The sequence below is a fragment of the Schistocerca piceifrons genome, chromosome 10, assembly GCF_021461385.2.
Source record: "Schistocerca piceifrons isolate TAMUIC-IGC-003096 chromosome 10, iqSchPice1.1, whole genome shotgun sequence".
Classification (NCBI taxonomy): domain Eukaryota; kingdom Metazoa; phylum Arthropoda; class Insecta; order Orthoptera; family Acrididae; genus Schistocerca; species Schistocerca piceifrons.
The window spans coordinates 1,220,509-1,241,424 of NC_060147.1; the positions used below are offsets into that span (position 1 = coordinate 1,220,509).

General features: G+C 44.2%; 1 protein-coding gene and 1 pseudogene across 1 annotated transcript in view; both read left to right on the plus strand.

Moving 5' to 3' along the window:
- LOC124718917 (calexcitin-2-like) overlaps window positions 1-20,916 on the plus strand; it is a 390,722-nt gene that overhangs the window by 179,607 nt on the left and 190,199 nt on the right. The window lies entirely within an intron of this gene.
- Window positions 8,895-9,012, plus strand: LOC124719151 (annotated as a pseudogene).

Here is a 20,916-nt window from a genome sequence, read left to right on the forward strand (position 1 = left end):
TCAGATTCCGTTCGAATAGTACAAATGGCAGCATTAAGTCTTTGAACAAGATCCTGAACGTGGGCTTTCCACGACTTTACTGTATGTCTGAGAACCTAGAAATTAGAATTATTCATTTTCACTAATCATATGCCCATTCTGGGAAATTAAAACGTCAGGTTTTGTTGAATTGTGCGTTAGAAACTGTAAAAACTGAGTCTTACTGTCATTTAGCGTTTATTTTCTGCATGAGCTTAGGTCATGAACTCAACTATGTGAAACTGGGCCAATATTGCACACGACATCCTTTACTACCAAGCTTGTGTCGTCGGCAAACAGAAATACTGAGAATACTACAACTCTATATTCCAGAGTACAGACCGAAACCAGTCACCAATAAATGGCATTTGTGCGATCTAGTCCGTTTTTCAAGTACAGCTGTAAAACTGGTCACCCTTTTCCCGAAAATATTATTGAAAAATACGACTTCAAAGAGTAATTTGAACACGTCATCGCATCCTAAGAGCACCTCGCAACAGAAGTGTCGCATTGTCTGTGCATGCGTGATTTACTGGAAATGGAGCCCGTGCGTAAAGTGCATTACTACCCGCCTTTGATGGGACTCTCTGCGGTTTTTAGCAGACGACAAGGGACTGAGGACCGTGTATGTTTGACTGTGCGGTGTGTTGAGGTTATGCTGTGAATCCAATTATGCGCAGTATGTCTGTTGACTCCGAAGGAAGCACGCTTAAATTCATAGATGACTACAGGCGAAGAAAAACGTATCGAGTGCCCCTCCTGAAGGTTATTTGACTAAAAATTCGAAATCTATCGCTCTGAGCGTCAACTATTATATAAAAGTTCTCCGATCGTAATTTTGTAAAGGATAAGATGCCGTACGTTTGAGAAGTAGAAAAATTGAGAAGAATGAGCCAAAAATGTATGAAAAGTGGGGACCTGTATCAAAACAGTGGACGAATATTCGTGCTATGACGAACAACTGCGTAGCCAGATATTTGAACAAAAGAAGTGATGTATGTTTAGCTCCTCAAAGAACTACTGAAAATTGAAATGAAGTAGATTGATGATGCAAAAAATACAGAATTGAAAAATATAACCTCCGTTCTAGTTGATTCTGGCTTCTGTGATAATTCCCAAATTTGTCGAGTGCGAGAATGTACATATCATTTCCCAAGCAGAAAATGTAAAATCTCGCTGTGATCTCCTTTGAAATTTGCAGACAAAACAGTGTCATCAGTCCGTATTTTTCGTGCTTCTGTTATTCAGATAACGTCTTTACCTGCAGTTGCTTGTATGTTTTCTGTTTCTGTCGCCTTTCCATCACTATAAAATTCAACAGAACCTTCCAAAGCAAAGAAGAGAATTCGTTAGCAGACTGCTTGCACAGTGAGACAACGTGCGGGCGCGAAAACGCCCACGCCTATATGCGTTCTTTTCACAAATTTTTGTGCATGCCCCTTTATTCCCGTGCGTCTGCGACTGCACACGACACGAGAAGCATAGTGTGGACATAGCTTTACGGATCACAGGTGCGTCACAGAGCGAGTGTGAAATGGAGCGGCACCACAAAACGTACTCCAAAGTTGAAGTACGCGAGACACTACGATTCTGGTGAGCAAAGCGTCTGAATTCCACACGGATTCTCCCAGAAAATCTGTCCGCGTGCGGGACACATGCAGCCGCAGGGAAACGCTGCGAAATGGCTCCGCGACATGGAGCGTGGCACTGAACGATTGGCTGTTGTTCAGAGAGACTTACGTTGAAAAATAGCATCGTGCATGTACGACACTTTTGAAGTGCAGTGCCGCATTTAGTAACAGTTATTATTTTAATAAATATAGCAACCAGCCACTTCGTTATGTGATTTTATTTAAGCTGATACGCGTTTCGGGTTTTCACCCATCTTCAGTTACCGTAATACATATCGGACTCTTCAGCCAGTTCATACGAGATCTGATCAAGAAATTCGGAACATTCGTAATTTCGCGCCAATGGTGTGTTGGGATGAAATGCGGTTGGCACCTCTTCACATGGCTGTGTTTAACGTGTGACTCCCGGAATCTGCGTTGTTGTCCGGTAGTTGTGTGAGCGTGTCGGTGCTATTCTGTCATTATGCGCAACGGATTAATCTGAGACGTACCCTTTACACTGTGGCTCCTGCAAGATGCAATTTCCATCCCCACACTACTGCAGAAGTCACACAGGCGCTCCTAACGTTCTAAAGAGAAATGCCTGAAAAACTTTCAGCAATAAATATCTTCTGGAGTCGTCCGCTGTAAGGAAATGACACAAAAATTCACAAAATTTCTTACATAACTAGTGGGATACTTGGGTACTGGAGTAGTGCTAGTTAGTGTAAGAAAACCATGAAACTAACGAAAGTTATATTTTTTTTTTGCAAAAATTCTGAGAAATCACAATGGCACTTTTAGTTATGAATTGAAAAAGTTATTTCCGGGTTCTTTTCGGAATGTGAAGTTACCTCTTAAGGATAGGAATCGCTAATGAAATTTCTACACAAAGTTTAAGATTGTGATTGACTTGGCAGAATGGCTGAGAGGCGCGCCTACTCAACTCGAATAATTATCCGTTAGAATGTTGCTAGGTACGGTCGAGGCTGTCGCGTGTGAAATGCAGTCAGGAGTACTGCTGTGGAGGCATTATGGGGCTCCCAAGAGCTGTAGCACACAATACTGTAAGCTGCGATGACTGCTGTCTGCGCCGCTCGCTGCTGACAAATGAGATAACTCTCGTTCTATCTGGATTGACCTTCGCCAATCAATGCCTACGCCTCGATGAAGTCGAGGATCCCTGTTCGCCCCTAGTCTAACTATTGGGGTGGTACACCGGTCAGATAACCAGTCCACCGGGATGCCACTTAAAAATTCGCTCTCAGGCGTTTAACTATAACTCTGTCTGTTCACACCGCACAATAAGTGTGGCGGCCGACACGGTGAACAACACCTAATCGCAAGGACTCGATATAGAGTCGCACTCTGATTCTCTCTCAACAGAGGTGCTCTCCCAGTGAAGTACTGAGGAGAGACTTGTTCCTCACTCCGAGAGCGACAACAGAACGACGCCTCTCCACGCCAGAAGTGAAGGGGTATATCTTTCGGCCTCTTCCATTACTCCTTCAGCTCCAGGCGTCAGAAGTATCGTCTGCCAATCAGCATTGCTCTTCTAAAACGGGAGAATGACGTTTCGTTTCAGGCGACCAATCTGGAAATCTGTAGTATCGGCGTTTGGCGTTTGCTGTCTTCCTGTGAAAACCTCTGAAACTGCGTGCTATGTTTGTAAAGAATGCGTAGGCTGGGCGCTCCCACACAGTGTAGCTGAATTTGCTTTTAAGCCCAACATGGGGTCATTCTCCCTTTCACGCGGGCAAACGCTGTCTGCTCTACGGGTGGTCGCTGGCCGACGTAGATAGGTTGACTCGTCCTCTGAAGGGACCGGCCTCCTGTTGTGTAGTTTGCCTCTCCCGAACTAAAAGCTTTTGTGACCGTCGTGTCTGGAATGTGTGTGTGTACGCCAGCCTCGAGTATTTCAATCTCGGTGCGCACTTGCGATTTATTAGTTATTTGCATATCGTTTACATGGAGTCATACAACATTGACTTTATCTTATCGAGTTTGGGTTCGAATGAAGCGTCTTGATGTGCGGAATATGATTGTGAGGGCGGAATATGTAAGCAATGAAGGTCAGGAGACACCGACGTCTTTCGGTTGTAGAGGAGCAAGGCCTGCATTAAATTTTACGTGAAACCTAAGAAAATCTTTACGGAGAGACACGAAACGATCCAGGAAGCCTACAGTGGTGAGCACTTAAGCCGTACTCGGTATTGCGAATGGTTCACAACGTTTAAAAATGGCGGGGCGGAAGTTAAAGGCGACGACGCCCGTGTCAGCAACGTCGACGGAATTGCTGCGTGCCAATCGAAGACAGACTGTCCGAGAGGTTGCAGAAGACTGTAACATTTCAGTTGCATCGTGTCAAGAAACCCTGACACAGCATCCTGGAGAGCATCGTCTTGCCGCCAAGTTCGTCCCACCGCTCTCGAGTCAAGACCAGAAAGACGTCCGCCACGCAATCTGTGAAGAGCTTTTGGATCGCGCAAATGAGAACGAGATGTGCCTTAAGAGAATCACAACTGCTGACGAGACGTGGGTTTACGGTTATGATGTTGAGACTGAGGTTCACTCTTCACAACAGGTAGGGAAAGGTTGTCCAAGACCATTAAAAGCTCGTCACGTCAGGTCAAATTTCAAAGCCATGCTGATAGTTTTCTTCCACTTTCAAGAAATGGTTCATCACGAAATCGCACCACAGGGAAAAACTGTTAATCGATGGTACTATCGGGAAGTAATGTAAGGATGTAGAGACTTATCTCACTAGGGGTAAGATAGAAACAGTCTACAGGAAAATTAAAGAGACCTTTGGAGAAAAGAGAGCCCCTTGTATGAATATCAAGAGCTCAGATGGAAACCCAGTTCTAAGCAAAGAAGGGAAAGCAGAAAGGTGGAAGGAGTATAAAGATGGTCTATACAAGGGCGATGTATTTGAGGAAAATATTACGGAAATGGAAGAGGATGTAGATGAAGATGAAATGGGAGATACGATACTGCGTGAAGAGTTTGACAGAGCACTGAAAGACCTCAGTCGAAACAAGGCCCCAGGAGTAGACAACATTCCATTGGAACTACTGACAGCCTTAGGGGAGCCAGTCCTGACAAAACTCTACCGTCTGGTGAGCAAGATGTATGAGACAGGCGAAATACCCTCAGACTTCAAGAAGAATATACTAATTCCTATCCCAAAGAAAGCAGGTCTTGCTAGATGTGAAAAATATCGAACTATCAGTTTAATAAGTCGCAGTTGCAAAATACTAACAAGAAATCTTTACACATGAACAGAAAAACTGGTAGAAGCCGACCTCGGGGACGATCAGTTTGGATTCCGTAGAAATACTGGAACACGTGAGGCAATACTGACCTTATGACTTATCCTAGAGGAAAGATTAACGAAAGGCAGACCTACATTTCTAGCATTTGTAGACTTTGAGAAAGCTTTTGACAATGTTGACTGGAATATTCTCTTTCAAATTCTAAAGGTGGCAAGGGTAAAATACAGGGAGCGAAAGGCTATCTACAATTTGTACAGAAACCAGATGGCAGTTATAAGAGTCGAGGAACATGAAAGGGAAGCAGTGGTTGGGAAGGGAGTGAGACAGGGTTGTAGCCTCTCCCCGATGTTGTTCAATCTGTATATTGAGCAAATAGTAAAGCAGTAAAGGAAACAATTGAAAAATTCGGAGTAGGTCTTAAAACCCATGGAGAAGAAATAAAAAATTTGAGGTTCGCCGATGACATAGTAATTCTGTCAGAGACAGCAGCCGGCCGAAGTGGCCGTGCGATTCTAGGCGGTGCACTCTGGAACCGCGAGACCGCTACGGTCGCAGGTTCGAATCCTGCCTCGGGCATGGATGTGTGTGATGTCCTTAGGTTAGTTAGGTTTAAGTAGTTCTGAGTTCTAGGGGACTAATGACCGCAGAAGTTGAGTCCCATAGCACTCAGAGCCATTTTAAGAGACAGCAAAGGACTTGCAAGAGCAGTTGAACGGAATGGACAGTGTCTTGAAAGGAGGATATAAGATGAACATCAACGAAAGCAAAACGAGGATAATGGAACGTAGTCGAATTAAGTCGGGTGATGCTGAGGGAATTAGATTAGGAAATGAGTCACTTAAAGTAGTGAAGGAGTTTTGCTATTTGGGGAACAAAATAACTGATGATGGTCGAAGTAGAGAGGATATAAAATGTAGACTGGCAATGGCAAGGAAAGCGTTTCTGAAGAAGAGAAATTTGTAAACATCGAGTCTCAGGACTGAAGACCACAACAACATCGGGAAGTGTTGCGACGTCTGCGAGAAAATGTGAGAGACAGCGACGTTAAGTGTGGCGGGAGAATTCGTGGCTCTCGCATCAAGACAACGCACCCTCAAATTCATCCCTGTTGGTGTCTGACTGTTGCACAGGAAACGAAATCACTGTGCTGCCACATCCTGCGTACTCTCCAGACCTGGCCTATGTGGACTTTTTTTATTTCCGAAGTTGAAGATCTCGTTGAAAGGACGAAGATTTGCAACGACAGACGCGACAAAAGAAACTTCGCAGCCGGCGCTTCGCGCGATCCAGCAAGAGGCGTGCCGAGGCTGCTTCAGGAAGGGGAAACGGTACTGGGGGCGAGGAGACGGTGCACAGTTAGGGAAAGGTAAGCGTTGAAAAATGTTGTGGACAAATTCCGGAATTTTTTGAACAGACCTCGTAGTTATACCATCGACAGCAAGCTGGATGCTGCAGCTGTCTACATCTACACCTACATCTACATCCATGCTCCGCAAGCCACCTGACGGTGTGTGGCGGAGGATACTTTGAGTACCTCTATCGGTTCTCCAATCTACTCCAGTCTCGTATTGTTCATGGAAACAAAGACTGTCGGTATGCCTCTGTGTGGGCTCTGATCTCTCTGATTTTATCCTTACGGTCTCCTCGCGAGATATACGTAGGAGGGAGCAATATACTGCTTGACTCTTCGGTGAAGGTATGTTCTCGAAACTACAACAAAAGCCAGTACCGAGCTACTGAGCGTCTCTCTTGCAGAATCTTCCACTGGAGTTTATCTATCATCTCCGTAACGCTTTCGCAATTACTAAATGATCCTGTAACGAAGCGCGCTGCCCTCCGTTGGATCTTCTCTCTTTCTTCTATCAACCCTATCTGGTACGGATACCACACCGGTGAGTGGTATTTAAGCAATGGGCGAACAAGTGTACTGTAACCTACTTCTATTGTTTTCGGATTGCATTTCCTTAGGATTCTTCCATCTGTTTTACCGACGATTAATTTTATACGGTCATACGATTTTAAATCACTGTCCTGTGCGAAATAACAATTCTGTTTAGCGAGTTGCGTATTTACAATGTATTGCTCTTTAGGTGTACTTACTTTCTACTGTCCTTGTTATTCCGAGTTTCACCCTTTTGGACGTGACACAAACACATTTGTATATCTATTTTGCACAAAAAAAAAACCAGTATCCTCCATGTTGCCGACTGTCATCTTTGTTTACATCCGAAAACACATCTATGATCAAACATTGTAATTTGCTTACAGTGTCTGCTGTGGTCAGAGTTATATTTTCCTTACAGTTTATGTGTCACTAAAATCAACTGAAACTGTTCAACACGAATCTGCTGAGTACTCTATATGGTTGTTAAATAAGTGCGTTAGAGACTGTTTAGGTTATTGGGCATATTACAAAAATTAATAACAATACTACATTTTATGTAGAAGAATGAATATTACCTATTTTTACCTTTTTTTCTCACAGTCGATATGAAATTAATAAACGATAGAGGTAGAACAACATATATACAGCTCCGCGCTGTCGCCTGATAAATCAAGTAAGAGCCTACGGAATATCAGACCAGCTGTGTGGCTGGATTGAAGAGTCTTTAGCAAACAGAACACAGCATGTTGCTCTCAATGGAGATGCGTCTACAGACGCCAAAGTAACCTCTCTGGGAGTGCGCGTCCGGAACGATTTGAAGTGGAATGATCATATAAAATTAATTGTTGGTAAGGCGGGTACAAGGTTGAGATTCATTGGGAGAGTGCTTAGAAAATGTAGTCCATCAACAAAAGAGGTGGCTTACAAAACACTCGTTCGGCCTATACTTGAGTATTGCTCATCAGTGTGGGATCCGTACCAGATTGGGTTGACAGAGGAGATAGAGAAGATCCAAAGAAGAGCGGCGCGTTTCGTCACAGGGTTAATTGGTAAGCGTGACAGTGTTACGGAGATGTGTAGCAAACTCGAGTGGCAGACTCTGCAAGAGAGGCGCTCTGCATCGCGGTGTAGCTTGCAGTCCAGGTTTCGAGGGGTTGCGTTTCTGGATGAGGTACTGAATATATTGCTTCCCCCTACTTATACCTCCCGAGGAGATCACGAATGTAAAATTAGAGAGATTCGAGCGCGCACGGAGGCTTTCCGGCAGTCGTTCACCCCGCGAACCATACGCGACTGGAACAGGAAAGGGAGGTAAATACAGTGGCACGTAATGTGCCCTCCGCCACACACCGTTGGGTGGCTTGCGGATTGTAAATGTAGATGTAGATGTAGATATTACTGGATGGGCTCGTAATGGATTATGCTTTTCCGTGACTGTGTTTAGTGTGTGGGGCTGTGCGAGCAAGTCATGGAAATTGCTCAGAAATATTTTGTTTCGTAGCTGTGTCTGGTCAGTTAAGATATTTGGGGATGCAGAGCTTCTTAAAATACGGTTTCTACAAATAATCTCATTCCCTTTCCTTTGTCGGCCTCTTGTAGTATTTCTAAGGTACGTGGGCTGCGATAATAATGCCCAACTTACCTTCTGAATCTCCTAATTTATCCCGAGAGTCGTCAATTACTCTTACGGCGACAGTGCCGAATCGAAAAGCCTTACTGGCTCTGCTGTACGCGCTTTACGGTTTCACCAATATGCACAGCTGAGATGACGTCACTGAACCACTCGCGACGCGGTTTACTGATGACGTACACGCAGTCACGTGTCGACTGTGAGCGGCAAGTCGCTCGTGTGACGCAGGCTTGCCTCTCCCCCCCCCCCCCCCTCGGAACCAAAGCAACAGGTGCGGGCGCGCAGGAGACACACGGAATAACGGAGCGGGCCAGTTTGCGCAGCGCTCCGTGAAGCCTGTGTTGCGCACATGAGAGTCCCCTCCTATCCACATCCTCAGCTGAGGATGACACGGCATCGTATGGATTGTCGAGGCAGACATTTGCCAAATATACTGTTTAAACCGTGTAATCAGAAACTTCCATTATTGTCCAATGGGCAACGGCCTTGCCGCAGTGGATACACCGGTTCCCGTCAGATCACCGAAGTTAAGCGCTGTTGGGCGTGGCCGGCGCTTGGATGGGTGACCTTCCGGGCCGCCATGCGCAGTTGCCATTTGTCGGGGTGCACTCAGCCTCGCGATGACAATTGAGGAGCTACTCGACCGAATAGTAGCGGCTTCAGTCAAGAATACCATCATAACGACCGGGAGAGCGGTGTGCTGACCACACGCCCCTCCTATCCGCATCCTGAGCTGAGGATGACACGGCGGTCGGATGGGTCGGATGGTCCCGATGGGCCACTTGTGGCCTGGAGACGGAGTACATTATTGTCCAGTATGAGTAAAAATGTAATTTTCTAAGTGTCCATTTTTTTACTTAATTCCCAAATCAGCAATTCACCGCGCTCCGCTTTGTACCAAGTATTGCGTCATAATCTAAGGATGAAATTGAAAACTGAAGTAGCTTTTTCAAACTTTCTCTATATATTAAATTTCCAAGCGATGAGATGAATATGTTTTCCCAAATACATCGCTTTATATAAAAAAAAGAAGTTGCGCTAAATAATAAAGGTAGACAGCCAAAAATTGTTCAAGATGTGCAAATGTATGTCACAGTAATCTGTTACGAGTTTCAACTCGGTCGGTACAATATTTTGGTCAAAATCGGTGTTCTTACGAAAACTTGAAGGCGCTAAATACCAGACTCAGAAATATGAACATTCCAATGAAGCTTTAGTTTGATATAACAACATTAACTACGTGATCAATTAAGCTATTTCTAATAGTTTTCAAGCAATTGACTAAGAACTGAATCAAGAACAAAAAGATTCTTATTTGTAATAGATTTAGTATTATTTATATTAATGATAGAAAGTTCTGACTACAGCACTTGATTAAACACATTAAATAGTAAGGTGTAACAAGTTTCAAGACCTCGATGTAAATACAGATCACTACAAGGTCTCTTGAAGTTGTAGTTCACAGGTCACGTTCTACTGCGGATTCCGATCTAAAAGTTGTAGCCAGTAAAATCTAAATCCAGTCGAGCTAAAACTTTTTCTGCAATTAAAGCCGACTCAACTCCATTCGTATAAAAATTACGAACATTGTAAAGTGATTCGTGACGGAGTTACTAAAATATAAGTGTCCGACAAAGCGGATATTTGGACGCTGCTACCTGGTCACGCAGCAGACGACGGCAGGTGTTGCCCACGGCCGTTCGCGGCGCCCAGGCGTGAAGTCCGGCCAGAGGGGCAGCGAGTGGAGTGGAAGGACTCCCTCCACCCTCCACCCGGCACCCGGCTATCAGTCGGCCCGCGTCACTCAAACGCCCGCTCACGGGCTGTGGCTCAGATGACGTCACAGTTTTCGGTACAAATAGAAAGTGAACGCGCGCGGCATGTGCTCCGTGCTGGATCGCTCAGATTCCGCGGAAGTGAGTGGTTGTGAGCCGCCCGTAATGTTAACAAAATCGCTTGGCAAATAGCGCGAGATTATTTTCCTCTTTTGTGGCGAGCAATTAACTTTAATGATTAGGAGTCCGGGCGATTGACTGTTTTTAATGGGAAGTCACCGTAGAGGCGTTTACGATCGATACTTCATTATTATTTATTTATATACATTGTTTGGACCCGTAGAGGATCACATAAAGCAAATTATAACCTTTGTCTGTTATTTTTCTTGTTCTTTCAGAATTGTTTCATCATTTCGCCATGCTTGGCTCGACGTCATCTGACCACTTTCTTCTAGGTACCTTGGGTTTGAAACTTCGTGGCTGATTAAAACTGTGTGCCGGACCGAGACTCGAACTCGGGACCTTTGCCTTTCGGGGGCAAGAGCTTCTGTTAAGTTTGGAAGGTGAGGTACTGGCAGAAGTAAAGCTGTGAGGACGAGGCGTGAGTCGTGCTTGGGTAGCTCAGTTGGTAGAGCACTTGCCCGCGAAAGGCAAAGGTCCCGAGTTCGAGTCTCGGTCTGGCACACAGTTTTAATCTGCCAGGAAGTCATCGCACACTCTGCTGCAGAGTGAAAATCTCATTCTAGTACCTTTGGTACCTTCCGTCTGAAGTTGTTTCGATCTGCGATGTCTATCGGTGAGATTTTGGAATTTTTTTAGAATATTTGAACCTGTTTTATGCATACCGTTGTCGTTTCCAGTTTCTGTAAGCACGTCAGAATTTTCATTGTTAGACGGTTGTCATTTAGTCTCAGGAAGTGTCCGTTTGCGGAAATCGGTTTCGATGTTGGATTATTTTTCTGTGGCTCTGTGTGATTTTAGACGGTATCCTTCGTTTGTCAGTTTTGGGCCAAGGATTTTTCGTATGATTTTTCTTTCAGCCTTTTTCGTATTTTCGAGGTCTCCTCTGTAATTAAGGTTTAGAGTCTCGCTGGTGTAGAGTGTTTCATGGTTGATAACAGTCGTGCAGTGTTGAACTCTTGTGCTGATGTTTACGCATTATTTACTGTGGAGGTTCCCAACGTTCCCATAACCTTTCTGCATTTTGAGTTCCCATATTTTTTGTGCCGATCTTCCTGTACCCGTAGGTTCAATAATTTCTCCTGAGTGCTTGAAGTGCTTATCCTTGTTTACTATGCCATGTTTTGTAATTAAATTTTGTGTTTTAATGTGTTTTGTAGCCATGAATTCGGTTTTAAAAAAAGAATAAGTCCAACTTTGTCGGCACAAAAAATGGTTCAAATGGCTCTGAGCACTATGGGACTTAATTACTGTGGTCATCAGTCCCCTAGAACTTAGAACTACCTAAACCTAACTAACCTAAGGACATCACACACATCCATGCCCGAGGCAGGATTCGAACCTGCGGCCGTAGCAGTCGCGCGGTTCCGGACTGAAGCGCCTAGAACCGCTAGACCGCCGCGGCCGGCTTTGTCGGCACATTCTTTGAGGATTTCAGTCTAATGGATTGCTGTTTGTTGATCACCAGCAAGGTTCGTGAGGTCATCAGCGAAGGCTAGGCGTGTGACGTCGATGTCATCCTTTCCTTTTCCCAGTCTGATGGGTCTCCAGATGTTTAGATTTTTCAGTTATTGTTCCCATTCTTTGATGACATTGTTGAAAAGTACTGGGGAGAGGCCAATGCCCAGTCTTCATGGAAAAAAGGTTGTGAGATTTATCCGTTGAATTTACTTTGAAAGTTGTGTTTGTTAGGGTTCTTTGGATGAGCCGTTCTGTCCTTGGATCCAAATTGTTTTCTTTGGGTATATTAAACTGGGACTGTCGGTCGATGGAGTCGTAAGCTTTCTCGAAGTCGAAAAATGTGCAGTTGGTTGGGAGATTTCGTGTAGTTCGAATCTTCAGTGCAGACTTCAGGTTGAAAATTTGCTCGGTGGCTGGTCTGTGTGGTCTGAACCCTGCTCGGTATTCACCTTTTAGCGGTTCGTGTTTTTCTCGTGCGCGTTGTAAGAGGCAGGGGGAGAGGACTGTGAAAGCAACGGAAAGGAGGGAGAGTCCTGTCTGGTTAATCACATCAGGTTCGTCTCCTTTTTTGTAAAGTGGTTGGATGAGTGCGCATGTACAGTCGTGTGGGAGTTCTTCACTTCGCCGTGTGTCCTGAATGGTCTGTGTGACATCCTGTAAGGACCGTGTTCCGAGATTATTCAGTAATTCTGCGGTGATTCCATCTCCTCTTGACGTCTTTCGGTTCTTCAGTTTTGCGATGCGGTGCCGGATTTTTTGTAGCGTCGGTGAATCGGCGTCGGGTCTCGTGTGGCTCGGAGGTGTCTGCTGCGGGATTCGTTAGGGTGGTTCAGGCCAAGTAAGGAGGCCCCCAAGGGCAGAGTGCCGCTTCTTTGCTGTCATCTCGGTTGGTGAGCGCGAGTTTCCCATCTTTGTTCTTGAAGGTCAAATTTTGCGGTGAGTAACCTTTAGTTCTGCTAGCGAAAACTGTACAGAAATTTCTGCTGTCCTCAATTGATTTGAGCTGTTCGGTGCTGTAGTTGCGTTTGGTTTTCCTGATGGTTCTGTTTGTCTCTTTGCGGATGTCGAGGAAGTGTTGTAGAGTTTCTGGCGATTTGTTGCTGTTGAATTTTTGAAAGGCGATTCGGCGATTGATGATGGCTTGGTAGCAGTTGGAATCCCACCATGGATGTTTTTCCTTTTTCCTAAGTGGGATTAATTCTTGGGCTTTTGTGATTATTACTCTGTTTGTGCGTGTGAGCTTGTACTCAGAACTTTCATTTGTGATCAGTTTCTGATCCCACTGAGTAAATAGTAGAAAGATGTCTTTCAGTGAGCGCAAGAAGAATGTGGACTTGCAGACTGGACACTATGTTCTCAGTCTCTTCCTGCAGGCCCTCGTGAAAGACGCGATGCTTTGTAATCCACTATTTGTCCCGCCGCGCCACAACCATTGAGATTTCAGAACGCCACATACTGTACGTCACACGGCGCCATCTCTCTCCAGTGCAGAGTCGCGAGGCGCCATATTGGCATTCAGTTGAAGCTCAAATGTAAACACGTCTACATCCATATATGCCGTTCCTAAGCGCCAGCAGACTGAGCATTTCTGTCCTTAATCACGAATGGAACAGGCGTGACACTGGTGTAATATTCTACAATATTTGTTACTTACTTTGAGAACCGGTTTTCGGCTGTTACCACCATCATCAAGTACAAAGAGTGGTGTGCAGTGTAGTGAAATTTTGTTGAATCAAAGATTTTAAACTAATTCAGCTACAGATTATCTGCATTACGAGAGATGAAAAATGTTAATTTTAGAATTAACATTTGTAGGCGCTACAGTCTCGAAAGGCGCGACCGGTACTGTCGCAGTTCGAATCCTGCCTCGGGCATGGATGTGTGTGATGTCCTTAGGTCAGATAGGTCTAAGTAGTTCTAAGTTCTAGGGGACTGATGATCTCAACAGTTAAGTCCCATAATACTCAGAGCCATTTGAACCACTTTTTGAGACATAATAGTGATATTAAGTAGTTGAGTGGATCTGATTATACGAATAAAAAATTTTAACACAGTGGGAGAAGTCATAGTAACTGAAATAAAGGAAAATGGGGAATATAAGTGAGACGGGTAATTTACAACATGGCTTGCATGAGATTATGATTAGTATCTACAGAGGGAAGTATTGTATGATTTCGTATAGTGGCGGGAAACCTCGTACTGGTGCTTAAAGAATCATTGGAACTTGACTCTTACGATGGCAGAGGTTGAAAATACCGCTCCAGTTGTAAAGTTCTTTGATCATGACACGACCGGTTTCGGGCTCTTATTCGCCCATCTTCAGGTGTGGTAACTTGGTGCTGTGACCCCCGAGCGGCGTGGTGGACGTGTACGGTGCGCGGTGTGCAGGGCTCATGGGTAGCACACCGTGCTCAGGGTTACAGCACCAAGTTACCACACCTGAAGATGAGCGAACAAGAGCCCGAAACCGGTCGTGTCATCATCAAAGAACTTTACAACTGAAGCGGTACTTTCAACCACTGGTGTAATGCTCAGTTGCGGATGTTCCTCCAACAAGATTGTTTGTGTTATGATATATTCTGTTTCAAGGCAATGGGGCACTGAGGATCCGTCGAAAACGCATTGTTCTTGCCACAGTTTGTTATAATTGTCTGTTAATAACGTATCTACGATTAAAGATATCAGGATACCGTGAGCCGCGAAGTATGGCTGAAAGTCATTTATGGTCGATGCAGTGTAAAGGGTAGAGTTGTAGAATTAGATCAAGTGATGTGTTGCTGCTTCACGGCTCACTGCATTTTAACATTTTTTTTACTAATCTTCCCTAGTTCTCGTGCTTTTTTATCAGTGTAATAAAAGTATATTCTATAATTTTCGGTGTTATGTAAGTATAAAGGCCCTCATCCCCAGGAGTGAGTTTGTAGGAATGTCTTGATTACAAGAGATTACAAGATACTGCTTGCAAAAAGATATTTTGCAATTTCTTGTTACAAGTTTTCTATTTCATATGTTGTAAAGATTATGCAAATGAAAGGGCACAGTGATCAAGTAAGACTGCCCTTTGTTGTTGTTGTCGTTGTGGTCTTCAGTCCTGAGACTCTATCCTGTGCAAGCTCCTTCATCTCCCAGTACCTACTGCAACCTACATCCTTCTGAATCTGCTTAGTGTATTCATCTCTTGGTCTCCCTCTACGATTTTTACTCTCCACGCTGCCCTCCAATGCTAAATTTGTGATCCCTTGATGCCTCAGGACATGTCCTACCAACCGATCCCTTCTTCTAGTCAAGTTGTGCTACAAACTTCTCTTCTCCCCAATCCTATTCAATACCTCCTCATTAGTTACGTGACCCACCCACCTAATCTTCAACATTCTTCTGTAGCACCACATTTCGAAAGCTTCTATTCTCTTCTTGTCCAAACTATTTATTGTCCATGTTTCACTTCCTGCCCTTAGGCTTTTAATAAAAAAAGTAAGATTGATGAAATAATTTTTATCTTGTGTGGAGAATTATTGTAAATTTGCATCGCACTTCCTGAGGGTATTTTCGTTCTGTCGTTGCACCTACAAGGAATTGCGTGAGTTTTTTCACCGGACGCTTTCGCTTTATTTAGGTAGAGCTTCATCAGGGCTGGATATCCGCTTGGTTTCTAGCGTAAATCGGCAAACGCCGTCAGGTGGCACATCTTTGGAGTTTTTCTTGCCGGCCGGGGTGGCCGAGCGGTTCTAGGCGCTACAGTCTGGAACCGCGCGATCGCTACGGTCGCAGGTTCGAATCCTGCCTCGGGCATGGATGTGTGTGATGTCCTTAGGTTAGTTAGGTTTAAGTAGTTCCGAGTTCTAGGGTACTGATGACCTGAGAAGTTAAGTCCCATAATGCTCAGAGCCATTTTTTTTTTCGAGTTTTTCTTCGTTAGACACTGATGTTTGAAGTCTGACCTTTAGCTGCACTGCAGAACTATGCGTTTCTCACGTTTTACACAGCACACTCTTCCGCACACCACTGTTTTCTGTTTATTTTTGTACTTCTGAGTATAAAAATAAACAGAAAACAGTCGTGTGGGAAAAATGTGCTGTATAAAACGACAGAAAAGCATAGTTCTGCAGAGCGACTAAAAATTAGGCTAGAAATATGTGTAACGAAGAAACACTCCAAAGATATGCTGCCAGACGGCACTTGCCGATTTAGGCTAGAAACCAAGCGGAAATCAGCATCACTGATGATGCTTTACCTCTGTTGTTGTTGTTGTTGTGGTCTTCAGTCCTGAGACTGGTTTGATGCAGCTCTCCATGCTACTCTATCCTGTGCAAGCTTCTTCATCTCCCAGTACCTACTGCAAACTACATCCTTCTGAATCTGCTTAGTGTATTCATCTCTTGGTCTCCCTCAACGATTTTTACCCTCCACGCTGCCCTCCAGTACCAAATTGGTGATCCCTTGATGCCTCAGAACATATCCTACCAACCGATCCCTTCTTCTAGTCAAGTTGTGCCACAACACTCCAAAGATATGCCCCCCAGTTCTATTCAACACCTCCTCATTAGTTATGTGATCTACCCATCTAATCTTCAGCATTCTTCTGTAGCACCACATTTCGAAAGCTTCTATTCTCTTCTTGTCTAAAATATTTATCGTCCATGTTTCACTTCCACACATGGCTACACTCCATACAAATACTTTCAGAAACGACTTCCTGATACTTAAATCAATACTCGATGTTAACAAATTTCTCTTCTTCAGTCATTGACAGTCTACGTTTTATATCCTCTCTACTTCGACCATCATCAGTTGTTTTGCTCCCCAAATAGCAAAACTCCTTTACTACTTTAAGTGTCTCATTTTCTAATCTTATTCCCTCAGCATTACCCGACTTAATTCGACTACATTCCATAATCCTCGTTTTGCTTTTGTTGATGTTCATCTTATATCCTCCTTTCAAGACACTGTCTATTCCATTCAACTGCTCTTCCAAGTCCTTTGCTGTCTCTGACAGAATTACAATGTCATCGGCTAACCTCAAAGTTTTTATTTCTTCTCCATGGATTTTAATGCGTACTCCAAATTTTTCTTTTGTTTCCTATACTGCTTGCTCAATATACAGATCGAATAGCTTCGGGGAGAGGCTACAACCCTGTCTCACTCCCTTCCCAACCACTGCTTCTCTTTCATGTCCCTCGACTCTTATAACTGCCATCTGGTTTCTGTACAAATTGTAAATAGCCTTTCGCTCCCTGTATTTTGCCCCTGCCACCTTCAGAATTTGAAAGAGAGTATTCCAGTCAACATTGTCAAAAGCTTTCTCTAAGTCTACAAATGCTAGAAACGTAGGTTTGCCTTTCCTTAATCTTTTTTCTAAGATAAGTCGTAGGGTCAGTATTGCCTCACTTGTTCCAATATTTCTACGGGATCCAAACTGATCTTCCCCGAGGTCTGCTTCTACCAGTTTTTCCATTCGTCTGTAAAGAATTCGCGTTAGTATTTTGCAGCTGTGACTTATTATACTGATAGTTCGGTAATTTCACATCTGTCAACACCTGCTTTCTTTGGGATTGGAATTATTATATTCTTCCTGAAGTCTGAGGGAATTTCACCCGTCTCATACATCTTGCTCACCAGACGGTAAAGTTTTGTTAGGCCTGGAACTCCCAAGGCTGTCAGTATTTCTAATGGAATGTTGTCTACTTCCGGGACCTTGTTTCGACTCAGGTCTTTCAGTGCTCTGTGCAGTATCATATCTCCCATTTCATCTTCATCTACCTCCTCTTCCATTTCCATAATATTGTCCTCAAGAACATCGCCCCTGTATAGACCCTCTATATACTCCTTCCACCATTCTGCTTTCCCTTCTTTACTTATAACTGGGTTTCCATCTGAGCTCTTGATATTCATACAAGTGGTTCTCTTTTCTCCAAAGGTCTCTTTAATTTTCCTGTAGGCAGTATCTATCTTACCCCTCGTGAGATAAGCCTCTACATCCTTACATTTGTCCTCTAGCCATCCCTGCTTAGCCATTTTGCACTTCCTGTCGATCTCATTTTTCAGACGTTTGTATTCCTTTTTGCCTGTTTCATTTACTGCATTTTTATATTTTCTCCTTTCATTAATTAAATTCAGTATTTCTTCTGTTACCCAAGGATTTCTACTAGCCCTCGTCTTTTTACCTACTTGATCCTCCGCTGCCTTCACTATTTCATTCCTCAAAGCTACCCATTCTTCTTCTACTGTATTTCTTTCCCCCATTCCTGTCAGTTGTTCCCTTGTGCTCTCCCTGAAACTCTGTACAACGTCTGGTTCTTTCAGTTTATCCAGGTCCCATCTCCTTAAATTCCCACCTTTTTGCAGTTTTTACAGTTATAATCTACAGGTCATAACCAATAGATTGTGGTCAGAGTCCACATCTGCCCCTGGAAATGTCTTACAGTTTAAAATCTGGTTCCTAAATCTCTGTCTTACCATTGTATAATCTATCTGAAACCTTTTAGTACCTCCAGGGTTCTTCCATGTATACAACCTTCCTTCATGATTCTTGAACCAAGTGTTAGCTATGATTAAGTTATGCTCTGTGCAAAATTCTACCAGGCGGCTTCCTCTTTCATTTCTTAGCCCCAATCCATATTCACCTACTACGTTTCCTTCTCTCCCTTTTCCTACTGTCGAATTCCAGTCACCCATGACTATTAAATTTTCGTCTCCCTTCACTACCTGAATAATTTCTTTTATCTCATCATACATTTCATCAATTTCTTCGTCATCTGCAGAGCTAGTTGGCATATAAACTTGTACTACTGTAGTAGGCGTGGGCTTCGTGTCTATCTTGCCACAATAATGCGTTCACTATGCTGTTTGTAGTAGCTTACCTGCACTCCTATTTTTTTATTCATTATTAAACCTACTCCTCTATTACCCCTATTTGATTTTGTGTTTATAACCCTGTAGTCACCTGACCAGAAGTCTTGTTCCTCCTGCCACCGAACTTCACTAATTCCCACTATATCTAACTTTAACCTATCCATTTCCCTTTTTAAATTTTCTAACCTACCTGCCCGATTAAAGGATCTGACAGTCCACGCTCCGATCCGTAGAACGCTAGTTTTCTTTCTCTTGATAACGACGTCCTCTTGAGTAGTCCCCGCCCGGAGATCCGAATGGGGGACTATTTTACCTCCGGAGTATTTTACCCAAGAGGACGCCATCATCATTTAATCATACAGTAAAGCTGCATGCCCTCGGGAAAAATTACGGCCTCAATAAAGCGAAACGCGTCTGATGAAAAAACTCACGTATTTTCTTGTACCTGCAACGACAGAACGAAAATACCCTCAGGAATTGAAATGCAGCTACGAACAATATGGCCACACAGATGAAGAATTTAATTGTATCGGAGTATTTGTTGTGGGACTTTCATAAGCAGATATCCTTATCGGTTCGCCATGTTGGTTTCGTTTTTGCCTTATAAGATGGTCATAAATACTGTTTATTCACGTATACTACGAGACTCGTTCAATAAGTAATGCCCTACATTTTTTAAAAAGAAAAAGTCATTAACATACATAGACAAACGTCCTTGTTGGTGTTTCACATTTGGTGTTTGTTTTATGCGCCGGTGAAGTTTCGGACCGTTCTGGCAGATGACAGAGCCGTAGTACAGCGTCAAACTGTCGTCTACATACGAATCGCGTTACAAAATGTTCAAATTTGTGTGAAATCTTATGGGACTTAACTGCTAAGCTCATCAGTCCCTAAGCTTACACACTACTTAACCTAAATTATCCTAAGGACAAACACACACACACAGCCATGCCGGAACCTCCGCCGGGACCAGCCGCACAGTCGGCTAATCCCGAGCGGCGAATCACGTTACAAGCAGCGTGCTCTTATTAAATTCTCGTGTGCAGAAAAAGCAACCGCGGTGGACACCCATAAACGTCTTTTTGCAGTGTACGGCGATGCTGCCGTTGACAGGAGTACAGTCGGACGACGGGTAGAGGAAGTCACAGGCTCAGGAAATGCAGAGACACAGCTCCCCGGCCAGCCACGCTCGGGACGCCCTGCCACAGCCACTGCTCCAGACGTGCTGATTCGTGCGGCTGCCGTTATCCGTGCCGACCGGCGCGTCACAACTCGACAGCTGGCTCTACAGTTGTCGATTAGCATTGGAAGTGAGTCTGCAACGATCGGGAACACATCGCCATATTGGGTCGGACATTGTTGCCTCATCCACCCTACAGACCTGGCACCCTCGGACTTCCATCTCTCTGGGCCGTTTAAAGATTTTCTGCGGAGAACACACTGTGAAGATGACGGAGGGTTTTCAGAGGCAGACATAATGTCTGAAGGGATACCGCAATCACTGGTTATACAATATTACTTATAATGCGTCATCATTGCAAAAATGTTTATTCACATTACCGGTTTCCGTTCCTCCAGAACCATCTTCAGATCTGCAATTTCGGCTACAGGAGTAACCTGTCAACAGATAGCAACCTTCACATGTGACGCAGCATGTATGTGGACGGGTTACTCCTGTAACCGAAATTGCAGATCTGAAGATGGTTCTAGAGAGACCGAAACCGGCCATGTGAATAAACATTTTTGCAATCAGGACGGATTGTATGACGAAGAGTGTCAGTTGTGCCGGGAAAACATGGCTGCGTGTACAGGACAAGAGCTTTTATCAGCAGGGAACACATATTCTTCCACGACGCAGGCGTACGGCCATAGAACTTGATTGAGTCTACGAAGAAAAATGGGACACGGACAAGACACGTTGATGTTTATCGTCACCAAATTCTGATTCTCAACAATAAATATGTTCTGAGAAAAAAAAGTGGGGCATTACATATTGAACGACTCTCGTACATGCAGAAGAACATGGGACAAGGGAGGATATGTGCGTTTTAATACAGCTAACCTAGGGATATTACGGGCGTCCGTTTTGTAAACAAACTGTGCGATACGGGAGCCAGACACAGCTGACAACTGCGCTGCGATCGCATGTGTCACACTGCGGCACGCTTCGGCAGCACGTGGCAGTCGGCCCGCTGGACGTTCACGTTGGAAGCCGCCGTGCGTCTGCCGGCGG